The sequence below is a fragment of the Carcharodon carcharias genome, chromosome X (assembly GCF_017639515.1).
Source record: "Carcharodon carcharias isolate sCarCar2 chromosome X, sCarCar2.pri, whole genome shotgun sequence".
Taxonomy (NCBI): domain Eukaryota; kingdom Metazoa; phylum Chordata; class Chondrichthyes; order Lamniformes; family Lamnidae; genus Carcharodon; species Carcharodon carcharias.
In genome coordinates, this window is record NC_054507.1 from 24,574,529 (window position 1) to 24,591,448 (window position 16,920).

At 42.4% G+C, this 16,920-nt stretch overlaps 1 protein-coding gene across 6 annotated transcripts in view; it reads right to left on the minus strand.

Annotated features, from left to right (window-relative positions):
- LOC121273352 (bromodomain adjacent to zinc finger domain protein 2B-like) overlaps window positions 1–6,153 on the minus strand; it is a 161,329-nt gene extending 155,176 nt beyond the window's left edge. For 3 of the 6 annotated variants that reach the window (XM_041180526.1, XM_041180525.1, XM_041180522.1), the window contains exon 1: window positions 6,035–6,130. The gene's annotated coding sequence lies outside the window, so the exon portion shown is untranslated. Of the gene's footprint in view, window positions 1–6,034 lie in introns of all 6 variants that reach the window. The other 3 variants (XM_041180528.1, XM_041180523.1, XM_041180527.1) reach the window with 3 other exon arrangements.
- Between the last annotated feature and the right edge of the window lie 10,767 nt (window positions 6,154–16,920).

Sequence of the window (16,920 nt, forward strand, 5' to 3'; positions counted from 1 at the left end):
AGAAGCTGGACACTATCCAGGACAAAGCAGCCTGCTCGAGTAGCACCCCATCCACAAACATTCACTCCCTCCACCACTGATGCACAGTAGCAGCAGTGTGTACCATCTACACGATGCACTGCAGAAACTCACCAAGGCTCCTTAGAGAACACCTTCCAAACCCACAATCGTTAACATCTAGAAGGACAAGGGCAGCAGACACATGGGAACACCACCACCTGGATACCACACACCATCCTGACTTGGAAATATATTGCTGTTCCTTCACTGTCGCTGGGTCAAAATCCTGGAACTCCCTTCCTAACAGCACTGTGGGTGTACCTACACCACACGGACTGCAGCGGTTCAAGAAGGCAGCTCACTGCCACCATCTCAAAGGCAATTAGGGATGGGCAATAAATGCCAGCGACGCCCACATCCCATAAATGAATAATAAAAATGCTGAAGCCAATTGTAGAGTCCCACCTAATACACAAATTCAATCCTTTTTTGTGCCAAGTTATCTGATCTTAGATAGCGTGGCAGTAAGGTTGCTGCAATTGGTCTCAGCACTCCTGGGTTAGAGAGGAACAAAAACAATCAGCTAGGGTTCCTGCTCCCAATTGCTATGTAATAACACCTACTGGAAAGTGCTTATAGATGGTCAAGTGAGGACAAGATCAGGATCAGCAGCGTAAACCTTCTGAACAGCACTCTGCCGACACACAATGTTAACCTAACTTTCCCTGGCAGGATTGAATGGAACTCAGTATTTACACCTAGCCCAAGATTACCCTCCACTGGCTTCAAATGGAGAGTAAAATTAGGCAGGGTGTAACACCAGGGTTACCCCCGATCCCATTAGTTTCCCAAAGGGTGGGTTAGATCAAGACTGCCCTACACATCTTAAGTCATAAAGAATTGCCATTTGATTGTGGTATTGGAGGGCTGCTGACAGCTGTGAAAATTTACCCCAGCACTAGTCAACAGCTTCTGAGAAAGTGGGAGGGAGGGGGTGGAGAACACCAGGGAAGAAATGTTTCTCTCCTGGAGTTTGCTCTTGCTGCTTACAACACTTGTCAAGCACACAGCTGGCCTCAGAAGGCTTTGCTTTGATTTTCCCTTGTCTTCCTGTGAGGAACCATCTGTCCAATTTTATTATGGGGTAACTTTACAATGTTGTGCACCCGTGGGAGGGCATACCGAAAATTCCGGGCTCAGCCCTACAAGTTTCCATCAAACGGATGGAAAATCATAGAGAGCACGTGCCTGACTTCCTGGTGCACTGTCCCAACAGGGAAGCTCTGCACTGGGAACACACTTCCGTAAAATGACTCACTTTTGGTTTTCCATATTATTCTCCTTAAGGTTTTGCACGTGCCAGCTTTTCTGAAAGTGCCCAGATTTTGGTGTCTGGGTTTACACCACATTAGGAGAGTTTTACTGGAAAAGAAATAATGTGTAGTGTGTTTTTCCTGCACCTCTGCCTTCTGCCTCCTCACAGCAAAACAGTTACAATCAATTAAACTGAGGCCCCATCTGCTCTCTCAGGTGGACGTAAAAGATCCCATGGCATTATTTCAAAGAAGAGCAGGAGAATTATCCCTGATGGGCTGGCCAATATTTATCCCTCAAACAGCAACACTAAAACACATTATTTGGTCATGGTCACATTGCTGTTTGTGGGAGCTTGCTTTGTGCAAATTTCCTACAACAGTGAGTACATTTCAAAAGTACTTCATGGCTGTAAAGCGCTTTGGGATGTCCTGTGCTCATGAAAGGCACTATATAAATGCAATTCTTCCTTTTGTTCTCTAGGCACAAAAGCAAACCTATTTAGCACATGTTGCAAATTATAGCAGAAAAGCTCTAGTTATCCGTACAAGACACACGCACCTTTCAAAATATTCACACAAGGGAAAGTTTTGCTGGGGTTTTCTACAATAAGTAATATTTTACAATAAGAAGTCAACATCTAAGGAAGTGACTGGAAAGATGGCCCAGCACATGTAGCTGTTTTGCTGCACTGTATCACAGAGCAATAGGTTACTTATTCACATGCAGGGATTCTATAGAAGGCTAATTCCTTAACTCAGATGAACTTGCCCAGTAAACATAAAACAATTTCTCACAGCGAGGGAGAGAAATGTTAGAGTCACAGTTAACTTGGTCAGCTCTCCTGTGCCTCCTGAAAGCTGTTATAGGACAGTAATGAAAGAAACAAGAAAGCCAAACAGTTGTCCTAACTTTCAGTGGCAAAGACAAATGAAGGACCAGGGTGTGATAAAAGAAAATATGAACAAATTATGACTTTACTAGCATAGGATAATCCCAGTTCAAAAATAAAACAGGGGAAATATCCTAGTTCTTTCTCCCTCTCTTTCCTACTCTCCCATAGAGTGAAACATAACGGTCAAGCATGCAGCCAAGAAACCTGCCTCCAATCTTTGCTGAGGTTATCTAAAAAACCCTATTGAAAAGCATACAAGAGTGAGCGTTATCAAGGGTGCAATGATTGCCCCTCACTCTGTCCCTGTGTGTGTGTGGCTGCCCGGTCTCAACTTGGCACATCATTGTGACAACATAGTTGAGATTGGGAATTCAGCACGTATGTGAACTACTCTGTACAACACTGTATTGGTAATCAAAAGTGCCACATTGTTCCACTCACTCCCAATATTAAATAGCAGGTCAGTTCCACTCTCATTTTTCTTTAACAAAAACAGAATTACCTGGAAAAACTCAGCAGGTCTGGCAGCATCGGCGGAGAAGAAAAGAGTTGACGTTTCGAGTCCTCATGACCCTTCGACAGAACTGCTGAGTTTTTCCAGGTAATTCTGTTTTTGTTTTGGATTTCCAGCATCCGCAGTTTTTTTGTTTTTATCTCATTTTTCTTTGCTCCACATAGGTTGTTTTTGGTCGTTTTTGCTGCTTCAACAATAACTGCACTGTTATCAGCGGAAGCCATTGTAGACTATGGCAGCCATTCCAAAGTGACCGCACCTCGTAACCCACAATGTCACCAGTGGGTTATCTAGGTCAGCCAGAAGAGGCGTAGTTTCCAATCCCGCTGTAGTCAATTTTTAAGTCAGCAGTGGGCTCCGCCAGTGGCAACTTGAAGCAATCTGCATCTTTGGGCCACAAAGACTAAAAATGTCACAGGTTCAATTCCCATTATGTGCTGAGTTAGCTGTGTTCAGCTAGGGTGACAGTAGCAATGATGCGGACATCAGTTGAGGATATTAAAGTATAAAAAGCCTGTAGACCCTGTTACATAGAAAACTTCCTGTGTGTCAACTTGGTTCTGTTGGTAGTGCTCTTACCTATGAGCCTGAAGGCTTTGGCTTCAAGTTCTGCTCAAGAACTTGAGTACATAATCCAGGCTGACACTTTACAGCTGTTTATGGGACTTTGCTATGCTCCAAACGATTGCTGCATTTGCCTACACAGTGACAGTCACTGTAATTCATTGTACGTGTAGCAACTTAAGATGTTGTTGAGAGATGTAATTTGGGGTTACATAAATGCAAGTCATGCTATTACAAAGTGTCTATATTATTTAGTGGATTCTCTACATTATATCTGACAGCTTTATGTGAAATAGTGTATTTCCTATTTTATATGCTATATGTAATATACAATGTACAATATACAGTATGTTTCTGTGAAAATTCAGTAATCAATAGCATGCCATTTCAGCTGAAAGTACTCAACATTACAGATTACAGTTCCTTATATCTTTAGTTTCAGTTTTCTCATATCTCTGCAATAGTTACCATCTGTAATTCTTTTTAAAAGAGAGACAACTCCCCCCCCACCCCAATTGACTCTAAATAAAACTCAGTGCAGTACAGGACCATACAAATCATAGCATTCCTAGGTTTGATTCTTGGCCTCCGCTGAGTTCCCAGCCATCATGACACCAAGGGCTACAAGTGTCCTTGGCCTAAGAAGAGGGGGAAAAAAATCAGCTATGGCTCTTTCTCTCTTAATCGCTACCCAGTAACTCCCGCCGAAATCTACCTACGTGTAGACATTGAGTGAGGACAAGGCTGGCCTCGGCTGCAATGTGTCTTATGGCCAATTGGCTTACTGACACTTACTTTCCACACTCACTCATTAAGAATGGCCACTTTGATAAGGGTGGTCAGTGCTCATTGAGTTTTACCCCAACATAAATCAGTGCATTGAGAAGGGGAGAAGACTGAAAACAGAGCAAAGAAAATATGATTTTTACATAGAATAACTAATATCTGTCAGTATGTGGTTCTGATTTTTATATCCTGCCTCTCCAGAAGGAAGGAAAAGGAATATTAGCATGCGACAAGGGTTATCCCTGTTTCTGCACAGCAGGTGAAAGGGCCCTGTTAAAGTAAACCTGTTGATTCTGTAGCTTTTCCCATCTTCCAATGGGGAAGAGTCTGATCTCTACATGGCAACCGTCCATGGTGGAATGATGGAAATGAGGAGCTTACTCTATAGGGAATCACAAGGCAACAGACCCATGTCCCCTCACTCGGTGCTGCAGTGTCCCTGAGAATGGCTCTCAGGTAAGAGATCTGATGTAAAATCAGAAAATGCTGGCAAACTCAGCAGGTCTGGCAGCATCTGTGGAGAGATAAATATAGTTAATGTTTCGAGTCTGTACAGCTCTTCTTCAGAGCTGAAGAGAGGTAGAAATGTGATGGGTTTTATACTGATGAAGAGCAGATAGAGCAAAGTAAAAGGTGAGGGATAGATGGAAGCTCAGGAGAGATTTGACAAGGACATCATGGGCACAAGGCAAAGAGCGTTAATGGTGGTGTTAAAGATTAAGGCAGGTGTTAATAGTGGCATAAAGGTCAGTTAGCAGAATGTGTTAATAGTAGAACAAGGGTCAGCACCCTCTAAAAGCAAAGCATGAGAACAAGTTACAGACTGGCCCTTGTGGGGGACGGGTGTTGGAAAATAAAGCAAAATGGAGGACAGAGATCATGGTGTGTTCGACTCAATGTTATGTCCAGAAAACTGTAAAGTGCCTAATTGGAAAATAAGGTGCTGTTTGCATTGGGCTTCACTGGAACATTGTAGCAAGCAGAGAACAGAGGCAGTGGGCATGAGATGGTGAATTGAAATTACAACCAACAGGAAGGTCGGGGTCATACTCCTGGAGAGATTTGTTGGCATTCTTTCTGGCACGTGACCATAGGGACTAATGATGAGGAGGATAATGCCAAGTCCCACTTCATTGCTGACATGGTGTAACTGAAAGTCTGGTTGTAAGGAAGGATCTGTAGCGTTCAGCTCTTCCCAACGACACAATTCTACTTTTTAAATCTGGCTTTCCCTTTCTATCAACAAAAAATAAAAGTTTCCTCAAAGTATCTGCGAGGTTTCCCAATTAATGTCTGTCAGCCTGAAGCTGAAGATGTATTTATCATAAATAGATCGATTAAGGAGTTAAGTTATAACCTGAGGGGAACAAGAGGCAGAGGTGGGAACTCCGCAACAGGAGAACTTATTTGATTCCAACCTTGTGAAAGCGTAGGTATATAAAGTTAGACGCTCATAGTAACTTTCTTAATAGGATACAACTTTGATAACTATACAACAGCCATTGCCTCCTAGCAGATTTCTAGGCTACTGTAAGAGAGATCAATGATATTCTTGACAACCAGAAGCCAAATTGCTACAATCGAGTCGCAATAAATGCTTAGTAAATAAAAAAAACACATTTGCTTGTGTCTGCAGTTATGCGTGTCCCAAACTATCTGTTGTCACTTGTGGGTGTTATTAACGCTTCGCTCGAATGTTAGTCGATGCGCCACTCGAACAGGATGATTGCTAGGATCCTGCCGGCCCTCTTTGTATGTTATTCAAGAACGTGCGGGCTCTAAGACCCAGTGGGATGCCCAGGAGCCGGCCGCAGGAGGAAGTGATACAAGCACAAGGGAAAAAAAGATACAAAACTGCACAGCAATCACACGCACGCACGCTGATCCCCAAACTGCTGTCCGCCCAATCTGAGGGGTTTTAAAGGCCGATCGGAGGAAGCACCCGGGGTCACATCACTCACCTGGCCATCCAGCTCATCCCCAGCCGGGCGCGGGGCTCTGCGACCAGCCAGAAATGGCAAAGTTTGGTGGATTTCGCAGAGAGTCAGTTTCACCCCCTCTTCAGGCAGGTGGCTGAGACTAATGACGTCAGTCAGTTCTGACCCACAGCATCATCTGCATAAATTTGACTTTGTAAAGAAAGATTACCATCTACTCATTAACATGCAGCCATTGTACAACATCCTCCGCTGGTACACATTATGACAACCTTCAGAATTGTTGCAATCAAATGCCTCCATTTTCCCTTTAACTTTAGAATGCAACTATTAATAAAGATATTTATATTAATTATTTTTAAAAAATTATGCATGGGGAATTCACAATCCAAATTTACAGTGGCTATATTTTTTGCAATCCCATTATATCTTTGAATTCAAAAAACTTGCTGAACATTGTCAAATTCAGATTTTTTTCGTTTTTAATTGATTACTGTTCCATTTTTATGTTCAATATTAACCAAAAATACTGCTGTCAGGTATTTTATGCAATTGTAGAATTATGTTTTTTTAAATTAGCATCAATAGTTAAATAGATGTAGGTTGAAATGAATCATTTTCATTAATTATCAATTTATATATCATCTATATTTTGTATTTTTTTCTACTGAAAGTGTCACAAAGATTGCCTTTTTAATTTATTTAATCATTAGGATCATTCAATCATTGAGGGGGCCTGCACCAAAATAAAAGCTATATAATCATAAAAGGAGAGCCAGTCCCTATGTGGGATATTTGTAGGCTTTAAAGAAATGAATAGTTCTATTTCCTTTGATTTTTTCTTTCTCAAAGGATGCCATTTTCAGAGTTAGGGCATAAAAGAAACACTAAAAAGAACTGATGGGGTCGTCTGAATCAAAAGACTGTATTACAGATTGTAAAAAAAGTGAGACGAAGACTCCTAATGTCTGAGTGGGTCAACTGGCAATCTAGAATCAGAATTGATGCCTGAATTTACTGATAGCTGTGGAGGTATTTCCAATAGGCCTCAGAACTTCAGGGAAGGAGAAATATCAGCCTCATCAGTATTCTGTGACCCCTGGTCATCAGGTGAAGACAGCATTGTTAGGATCACATGGTTGAAAGGCCCCTACACTCACCAACTTCCAAACGAAAAATAGGGGTACCAGTGGAGTGGGCTGCCAAGTATGTTACTTTTTCCGATTCTTTTAACTCCTCTCATGCTGGTGTTGGTTCTTGCTGGGTTATAGCTCCACAGGCACTGGCACCTGACAACCCTCTATTGCCTGCTCCAAGTGACCATTCTTCATGTGTCAACTTTTGGCAGGCTATTTGTTCATGGGGTGACGGGGGCATCATAGTAAAATCAGAAGCTGCCCTCATCCAGCATCTGAGCACTCTATCCAGCAGAGGTCGCTGCTGAGTGATCAAGAGTGGGAACTCTGGCTAATCTGGTTTCTCCCTAGCTCAAGATTACTGATAGCATCGTTACTGCCGCCTGGCTGAAATCAGCACAGATCAAATAAAATTTGTGATTTCCCTCGTCTGCTTGGTTGAGTTACACAATAGGGACATGCTTACCAATGGAATAATTGCAGAAACATGGCAAATAAATTATCCTAACTGGCTAAATGAGGATGGGGAAGAACTCGAATCCATATGTTGCAAATGTCCTAGGAGAATAGGATTATAGTTGCAATTTATAAAGTTCTATATTTTAATTTTGAAAATTTCTAAATACAAAAATTGTATAGTTACCCACAAAATCCGTTTTCGGAATCAAACATGAATAAAGAATTAAAATGAGTTCGTTCCTTTCAATTTATGTTTGATCATGCTTTGGAATAGTTGTTTAAGGCCTGGTGACACTGGTTTGGAAGAGCTATAGCGCCTGGCAATGTGAATTGACCAGTCACTTAGTCGCAGTCATTAACCAGAGATTCTTCAACACAGCTCTAATTCTGTTTTAGTTTGCCACAAGAGAGTTGACAGAACTATTCTAGTACCAGTGGGACTGGGTTGAAGTGATCTGTGCTGTCGCTCTGATCCAATGTTAGGTTGGACAACTGACTGTAAATTCTTACTCTTTTACAAATCCAGCTGTCATTTCAGCTCCCTCACGTGGTTGGGCTCAGTAACTCCTCTGTCAATTCGTCTTCCTCACAGAAGTATTCAAAACAAATCAACACAGAGCCAGAAGTAAACCAAAATGATATTCTGATTTAGCAAGTGAGTTTTCCCAGTCCGGCGTTCCCTCAAGAAATCCCGCCAAATTCTACGCTTGCCACGTGTGGCGCCGTTTACAGCCCGAGAACTACAATTTTTATGTAAAAGGACACGGAGGTTAGCAAGAGTATTGGTTTCAGAGCCATCTATCAGTGGCCATAATGATGATTATTTTCGCCTTTTAAAATTTAAAGGTGAGATATGTTTTTTTAAAAGGCGATCCTGCCACAATCATACAAAATTCCTTGTTAAAATGTACTTTTAAAAACCTTTTTAAAAACTCTTCCTGACTGTAACTCCCTCTCTACTGTTTTAAAGTCACTCTCACCAGTTGAGTCTCCATTGACCATTCCTGATCCCAAAGTGTTCTATTCCAAAGTATTTATACCCCGCCCCCAACCCATCAACAATCGTCTCTGATCCCGGTTGCAAGAATTCATGAATTGTCTGAAGTGATTCTCTTTCTTTCTGAAAGCTGCCTGCAAACAAAGAAAATGATGGCAGCTCTTTATTAGTGTTTAGTTCACTGCCACTTATCTTCCAGGAATGCCTAGCTATGAGAAGTTCCGCTCTTAACGACGGGATTTCCGTTTGGCTCTTTTACATTGTTCACCTTTGTTTTCTATTTCCTTTCTCGTGTTGTTGTTATTCAGTCTCCCCCGCCCTCCACCCTATTACAGACCTCCTTTGTTCCTCCTACCCCCTCCCCCCACCCCCCCTTTCACTGGTTGAAAAACATTTCTATTTCTCTTCAGTTCTGATGGGAAGTCATCGACCTCAAACGTTAACTCTGTTTTTCACTCCACAGATGCTGCTCGACCTGCTGAGTTTTTCCAGCATTTTTGTTCTTATTTCAGTCACCTTCGGTGCTGCTGGAGGGAGGTAGGCAGCGGTGGGGGTGAAACAGCCCTTTCTCACCAGCTCATTTACAGCACCTTCCCTGAAGCACTGCCACACAAATGGGGCCAAGAAATATAGCTAATGTGTTGACTGAAGTCATCGCGTCAACAAAAGGAGAATTTATGCCTGTCCAGCTCAGCTACATACATTGACAAGTTTATTATTGACTAGATGTTAAGGTCTGCCTTTTTTTCTAGGCTTGAGGGTTGAGGGAGCTTTGCTATGGATCAAACTCTTGCTGGGCCTGATCTAGGAGTGCTTTATCCTGACATTCGGTCGCTGCAGTGGGGAAGTAAGTCATTCTCCCCTGCCCTGAGAGTGCACATAGAATTAAATGAGTATGATTTGATAGCCATTACAGAGACATGGCTCCAGGAAAACATGGACTGGGACCTGAATATTAAAGGTAAAGGACATTAAGGAAGGACAGGAAATGAGGAAAAGGTGGAAGGCTGACTCTGTTAATTAATGATGGCATTAGCACAATAGAACGGGATGACCTAAGTTCAAGAAACCAGGATGTGGAAATGATTTGGGTAGAGATGAGAAATGGTAAAGGCAAGAAGTCACTTGTGGGAGTCCTGTACAAGCCCCCTAATAGTAACCACATGGTAGGGCAGAGCATAAAGGAAGAAATAATGGGAGCTTGTCAGAAAGGCACACCGATAATCATGGGAGATTTTAATCTACATATAGACTGGAAAAGTCAGATGGGCAAAGGTAGCCTAGATGAGGAGTTCATAGAATATTTCCAGGATAGTTTCTCAGAACAGAAGTTCTGGAGTCAACCAGAGAGCAGGCTATACTAGACCTGGTATGGTGCAATGAGATGGGATTAATTAATTATCACAGTAAAAGTGCTCCTAGGTAGCAGCGACCATAATGTGATTGAATTTTACATTCAGTTTGAGGGAGAGTGCAGTTGGTCCGAGACTATGTTTTTAACCTTAAATAAGGGCAATTATGAGAGCATGAGAGTAGAGCTGGCTAAAGTGAATTGGCAAATTAGGTTAAGGGATAAGTCAATCGAGATGCCGTGGCAAACTTTTAAGGGGATATTTCAGAATATATCAAGTGGATACATTCCAACGAGTAAGAAAAATTCCAAGGGATGGACACACCATCCGTGGTGAACTAGAAAGGTTAAAGATAGTATCAAACTTAAAAGAAAAAGCATATAATTGTGCAAAGATAGATGGAAGTTCAGAAGACTGGACAGAATATAAGGAACAGCAAAGGATGACTAAAAGATTAATAATGAGGGAAAAATTAGAGTATGAGAGAAAACTCGCCAGAAATATAAGAAACGGATAATAAGAGCTTCTATTAAATATTTTAAAAAGAAACCAGTTAGCAAAGTGAGTGTTGGTCCTATAGAAAGTGAGTCTGGGGAATTGATAATGGAAAACAAGGAAATGGCAGATGAATTGAACAGGTATTTTGCATCAGTCTTCACTATAAAGGATACAAGTAACATCCCTAAAACAGCTATAAATCAGAAAATGGAAGGGAGGGAGAAACTCAGGAAAATTACAATCACCAGAGAAGTGGTACTGAGTAAATTGTTGGAGCTGCGGGTTGACAAGTGCCTGGGTCCTGATGGACTTCACCCTAGGGTCTTAAAAGAAGTGGCTAGTGAGATAGTTGATGCATTGGTTTTAATTTTCTGAAATTCCCTAGATTTGGGGAAGGTCCCATTAGACTGAAAGCTAGCAAGTGTAATTCCATTATTCAAAAAGAGAGGGAGACAGAAAGCGGGAAACCACAGGCCAGTTAGCTTAACATCTGTCATAGGAAAAATGAAAGAACCTATTATTAAAGAAGCTATAGCAGGGCACTTGGATAAGTTCAAGGTGATCAGGCAGAGTCAACATGGTTTTGTGAAAGGGAAATCATGTTAAACCAACTTATTGGAGGTTTTGAGGAAGTAACGTGTGCAATGGATAAAGGGGAACCAGTAGACGTACTGTACTTAGATTTCCAGAAGGCATTTGATAAAGTGCCACATCAAAGGTTATTGTGGAAAATAAAAGCTCATGATATGGGGGGGGCGGGGTAACATATTGGCATGGATAGAAGATTGGCTGGCTAACAGGAAGCAGACAGTAGGCATAAATGGGTCTTTTTCAGCTTGGCAAGATGTAACAACTAGTGCACCATAGGGATCAGTGCTGGGACCTCAACTGTTTACAATTTATATAAATGACTTGGATGAAGGGATGGCTGCCAAATTTGCTGATGACACAAAGATAGGTAGAGAAGTAAGTTGTGAAGAAGACATAAGGAGGCTACAAAAAGATATAGATAGTTTAAGTGAGTGGGCAAATATCTGGCAAATGGAATATAATGTGGGAAAATGTGGAATTGTCTATTTTGGCAGGAAGAATTAAAGAGAAGCAGATTATCTAAATGGTGAGGGATTGCAGAGCTTTGAGATACAGGGGGATCTGGGTGTCTTAGTGCATGAATCACAAAAGGCTAGAATACAGGTACAGAAAGTAAATAGGAAAGCTAATAGAAAGTTATAATTTATTGTGAGGGAAATTGAATACAAAAGTAGTGAGGTTATGCTTCAGTTATACAGAGCGCTAGTGAAACCATATCTGTTGTACTGTGTACAGTATTGGTCACCTTATTTAAGGAAGGATGTAAATGTGTTGGAAGCAGTTCAGAGAAGGTTTACCAGACTAATACCTGGAATGGGCAGGTTGTCTTATGAGGAAAGGCTGGACAGGCTGGGCTTGTATCCGCTGGAGTTTAGAAGAGTAAGAGGCAACTTGATTGAAACATATAAGATCCTGAGGGGTCTTGACAGGGTGGATGTGAAGAGGATGTTTCCTCTTGTGGGAGAATCTAGAACTAGGGATCACTGTTTAAAAATAAGGGGTTGTCCATTTAAAACAGAGATGAGGAGAAATTTTTTCTCTCAGAGGGTCGTGAGTCTTTGGAACTCGCTTCCTGAAAAGCAGTGGAAGCAGGGTCTTTGAATATTTTTAAGACAGAGGTGGATAGATCCTTGGTAAGCAAGAGGGTGATAGGTTATCAGGGGTAGGCAGGAATGTGGGGTTGAGGTTACTATTAGATCAGCCATGATCTTAATAAATGGCGGAGCAGGTTCGAGGGGCCGAATGGCCTACTCCCGTTCCTTGTTTATTTGTTCTCCAACACTGACTTCCTTATATTCAATTCACAAATGAAACACGGGGCTAGAAGTAACTAAAACAAGTTGTCATGATCTTACTTAAATTACATCTGTACCATTCCCTTTAGTAACGAATCCCCTTAATACTTTTGCCCCCAATATTTCCCTCCGGTCTCCTGAAGATGCTGGGCCGGGATTCCACGAGTATCTGCTGTCCTCCGGTTCCTTAACCTAATGCTCATTCTGCTCCATGACCGAGCCCTGTTCACCCTTCCTTCACAACCGCCCTTCTCCTAGGCAGATTTTTTTTTTGTCACAACAGGCTCCTTCTAACATCACAGGATAAAGCTGACAGGACTATTCTAGCACCAGTGGAACAGGATTGAAATGATCTGAACTCTGTCTCTTATGATTCAAAGTTCAGCTTCCGATGTTGGGTTGGATGACAGATTGTAAATCCTTATTTATTTTTACCCCCAATCCCTTTCTACAAATGCATTTGCGCAAAGGGTCTTGCTTGTTTTCTCCTGAATGATGATACAATTAGACACTATTGAGCGAGCAGGTTTCCATTTATAATGGTCAGTACACATACCAAAGAAAGTGCTGGCATAAGGTGGGGCCCAGCACTAAAATGTAAACCCCCGGCTCTCTAGAGCGAGCCACAAGCCTGTTATTTTATCGAATTGCAGACAGAAGTCTTTTTAAGTAACATTTTCTATTTCTCCTCAGTTGCTGGCCCGTATTCTTTTGATTTCACAGCAGCAGCGCTGATGCAGAACAGAGTAGCTATGAGACAGGGACAAGCAGTATATTTATTATAGATCCCACCTACATTAACCAATTGGAAACCTCATCTGATCAAACTCGAATCAAGTGATTCATTCCTGCTCCCGTGGCTGCAGAACGTGCTAGCCTCTTTGCATCATTTTTTTTTCACAAATTATAAATCATGTCTGTTCGCTCGCTATGCTTGAGTGGTGCTTACTGCTGGTTTCAATTTCTGCACGGGCTTTTTTGTGCATCTTAGGTCCTGATGTCGCTCTCCACTTGATCTGATCTATTCCCCCGTGCTGCCTCACAGCTGTCGTACTTTCTTAAGTCGCATTGGGTCCAAGAGCAGCTAGTGACTGACGTGCAGTAAATTTGTTGTCTGATGACACTGACACTGAAAGTCAGTGTAGCCTCTGGACTGAATGAATTAGAAAAGACAAGCAAAGCAGGAGAAGGTTGCTTGCAATAAAATAAGAAAAAAATTTTGCAAGACTCGATTTGTGGGGGACAGCACAGGAAGCAGGGCATTCAGTGCACCAAGCAGTGTATTGAGGTACTGTTCCGTTGATGTCCTTACCTTCTTATGTGATCCTGGATAGTGAGTGTTGCTAGGCTATTTGACTGTGAGAGCATCAGAGCTTCACTCAATCTCATCCTCACCTCAAATCCATATATGCACGCTCTATTAGAGATCACTCAGCAATGATCAGAAGCACAATCCCTTGCTGACTTTTCCCACCCCAGGGGTGCTAAGGTCAGTCATAGCTCCCCTACAACTACTATGACTGCTATCTGCTAACTCAGCAGAACCTGGGGATCAAACCTTAACGCCAACTGGTCATATGACTCAGTAACTCACTGCCATTACCATCCGAGGAAGTGCAACTCACTGCTTTAACAATATACTGGTTTAACTTCAAAATATATTCTATTATTTTTTTCAACAGTTTACTATGCTAGAGTGTCCCTATGCCACCTCTGCAGCTAACCAGAAGAAGATGGACAGCAGTTTGGCATGACTGATTCTCCAATTTTACCTTGCTCCTTGTGTGAAAGCTCATCAGATACATGGGTTGGAGTTCCTGCACACTGTGCCAACCCAATCTCATACAGCAGGGCAGGACAAGGGAGTAGAATTGGCTAAATTGCTCTTGCAGAGAGCTGGCATGGTCTTGATGGGCCAAATGGCCTCCTTCTGTGCATAACCCTTCTATGATTCTATATTGCAGAGTAGGATGCTTCACTGCATTTACTGGGGCAGCTCAGTGACTCCAAATGAGGTTCTCTTAGCTAGCCTATTTTGGGGAGTACAATAACAGAGCTGTCTGCCTCCACAAAGGTTGGGGAATAATAAACACATATAGAAATATAACTGATACTTGGTTCCAAGGCTCTCTGCCCCCACCAACCACCTGCACTAACCTCCTTTAGCTTCCTGTCCTCTAACACATCAATTTCAAATTCCTTCTACTTCTTCACCGCAACCTGCCTCTGCAACTTCATCCCATTTGATGTGCCAGAGTGCACTCTCCACTCTCCTTCTGCGTATCTCTCTCTACTCCACTGTCAGTAATAGAGCTTTCAGATGGCCTGGCCCCACACTCTGGAAACACTCTCCCTAAATTCCTCCACTTTGCCACTTCTCTCTCTCTTCCAAAACCCAGCTCACTGACCGTTCCTTCAGTAACCACCCCTTGTTCTGTTCACAACACAGCTTGGCATCTGTTTTTGCCTCTGTGATGCACTTTGGCATATTTTATTTCATTAAAGGCACCAGAAAAATGCAAGTTGTTTTTCTTTATTCATTGAAGCTCATCATTGCTAAGCCCACAGAGGCAATCTGTGGGTACAATAAGAATTATCCAGAAACAATATTGGGGCTTGGTTTCCATACACGCAATGTGAAGCAACTGAAAAAAAACTCAGAAGAACTCAAAAACAGCCCTAAATAGCCACTGCTTTTTAAGGTGACTGAATAGATTTTGTTTTTACTACATGAGATTTCATGATTTTTACTAATGATTTGGGGCTCTTGTTCCAGAACAACACTTGCTTATCTGTAAAAACTGAAACGTAATGGTCTTACCTAATATATTTGGAAACAAATGTTTAAATTGAGAGTGCAGTGGGACAGTTTTATTATTCATTCACGGGATGTGGGCTTTGCTGGCTGAACCAGCATTTATTGGTGGTGGTGAGCTGCTTTCTTGAGCCGCTGCAGTCCATGTGGTGTAGGTACACCCACAGTGCTGTTAGGGAGGGAGTTCCTGAATTTTGACCCAGTGACAGTGAAGGAACGGCGATATATTTCCAAGTCAGGATGGTGAGTGACTTGGAGGGGAACTTCCAGGTAGTGGTGTTCCCATCTGTCTGCTGCCCTTGTCCTTCTAGATAGTAGTGGTCGTGGGTTTGAAAGGTGCTGTCAATGGAGCCTTGGTGAATTCCTGCAGTGCATCTTGTACACACTGCTGCTACTGTGTGTTGGTGGTGGAGGGAGTGAATGTTTGTGGATGTGGTGCCAATCAAGCGGGCTGCTTTTTCCTGACGGTGTCAAGCTTCTTGGGTGTTGTGGGAGCCACACTCATCCAGGCAAGTGAGGAGTATTCCATCACATTCCTGACTTATGCCTTGTAGATAGTGGACCGGCTTTGGAGAGTCAGGAGGTGAGTTACTCACCGCAGGATTCCTAGCCTCTGACCTGCTCTTGTAGCTACAGTATTTATATGCTAATCCAGTTCAGTTTCCGGTGAATGGTAACCCCTAGGATGTTGATTGTTGGGGATTCGGCGATGGTAATGCTATTGAATATCAAGGGGCGATGGCTGGATTCTGTCTTGTTGAAGATAGTCATTGCCTGACACTTGTTTGGCACGAATGTTACTTACCATTTGTCAGCCCAAGCTTGGATTTTGTCCAGGTCTTGCTGCATTTGGACACGGACTGCTTCAGTATCTGAGGAGTTGCAAATGGTGCTGAACATTGTGCAATCATCAGTGAACATCCTCACTTCTGACCTTATGATGGAAGGAAGGTCATTGATGAAGCAGCTGAAGATGTTTGGGCCTAGGACACAACCATAAGGAACTCCTGCAGTGATGTCCTGGAACTGAGATGACTGACCTCCAACAACCACAACCAAGTTCCTTTGTGCTAGGTATGACTCCAACTAGCGGGGAGTTTTCCCTCTGATTCCCATTGACTCCAGTTTTGCTAGGGCTCTTTGATGCCACACTCGGTCAAATGCTGCCTTGACGTCAAGGGCAGCCACTCTCACTTTACCTTGGGAGTTCCTCTTTTGTTCATGTTTGAACCAAGGCACATGAGCTTGTGACTTAAGTTGCAGGTACATCCCCAACAATTCATCATTGTATTAAATAGGAAAAACTAAAAGATACTAAGTGACATTTTTTTTGCAGTGGGGAATTTACAATTTCTGAAGAGGGGAAGAGCGCAATTTTATTTTCTGGTCACAGGTTTATGTTGGGTCCAGGGCATGCCAGGCAGAAAACATTGTAAATCAGCCTTTTGAAGCCAAAAAACAGTGATCAGTGGAGCATACTTGATTTCGCAGAGAAATCTGGCAGCAACACATTATCATTTGTGAAAAGGAATGCATTTCAGAAATACCCAGAACACACATTCCAGAGCTGTCCTTTGTGATGCCATCCTACACATCACTGATGAAGGCATTGAATATGGCGGGTGACAGTAGACAACCTTGTCTGGCTCCTCTTTTGAAGAAAGTGAGTCTCTCATCTATCCTATGTAGATGGAGAATCTTACAAGCTGAAGAACGCATCCCAGATAATGTGTAAGATTGGGCCATTTTTCCCTCACAGCTTCCGGC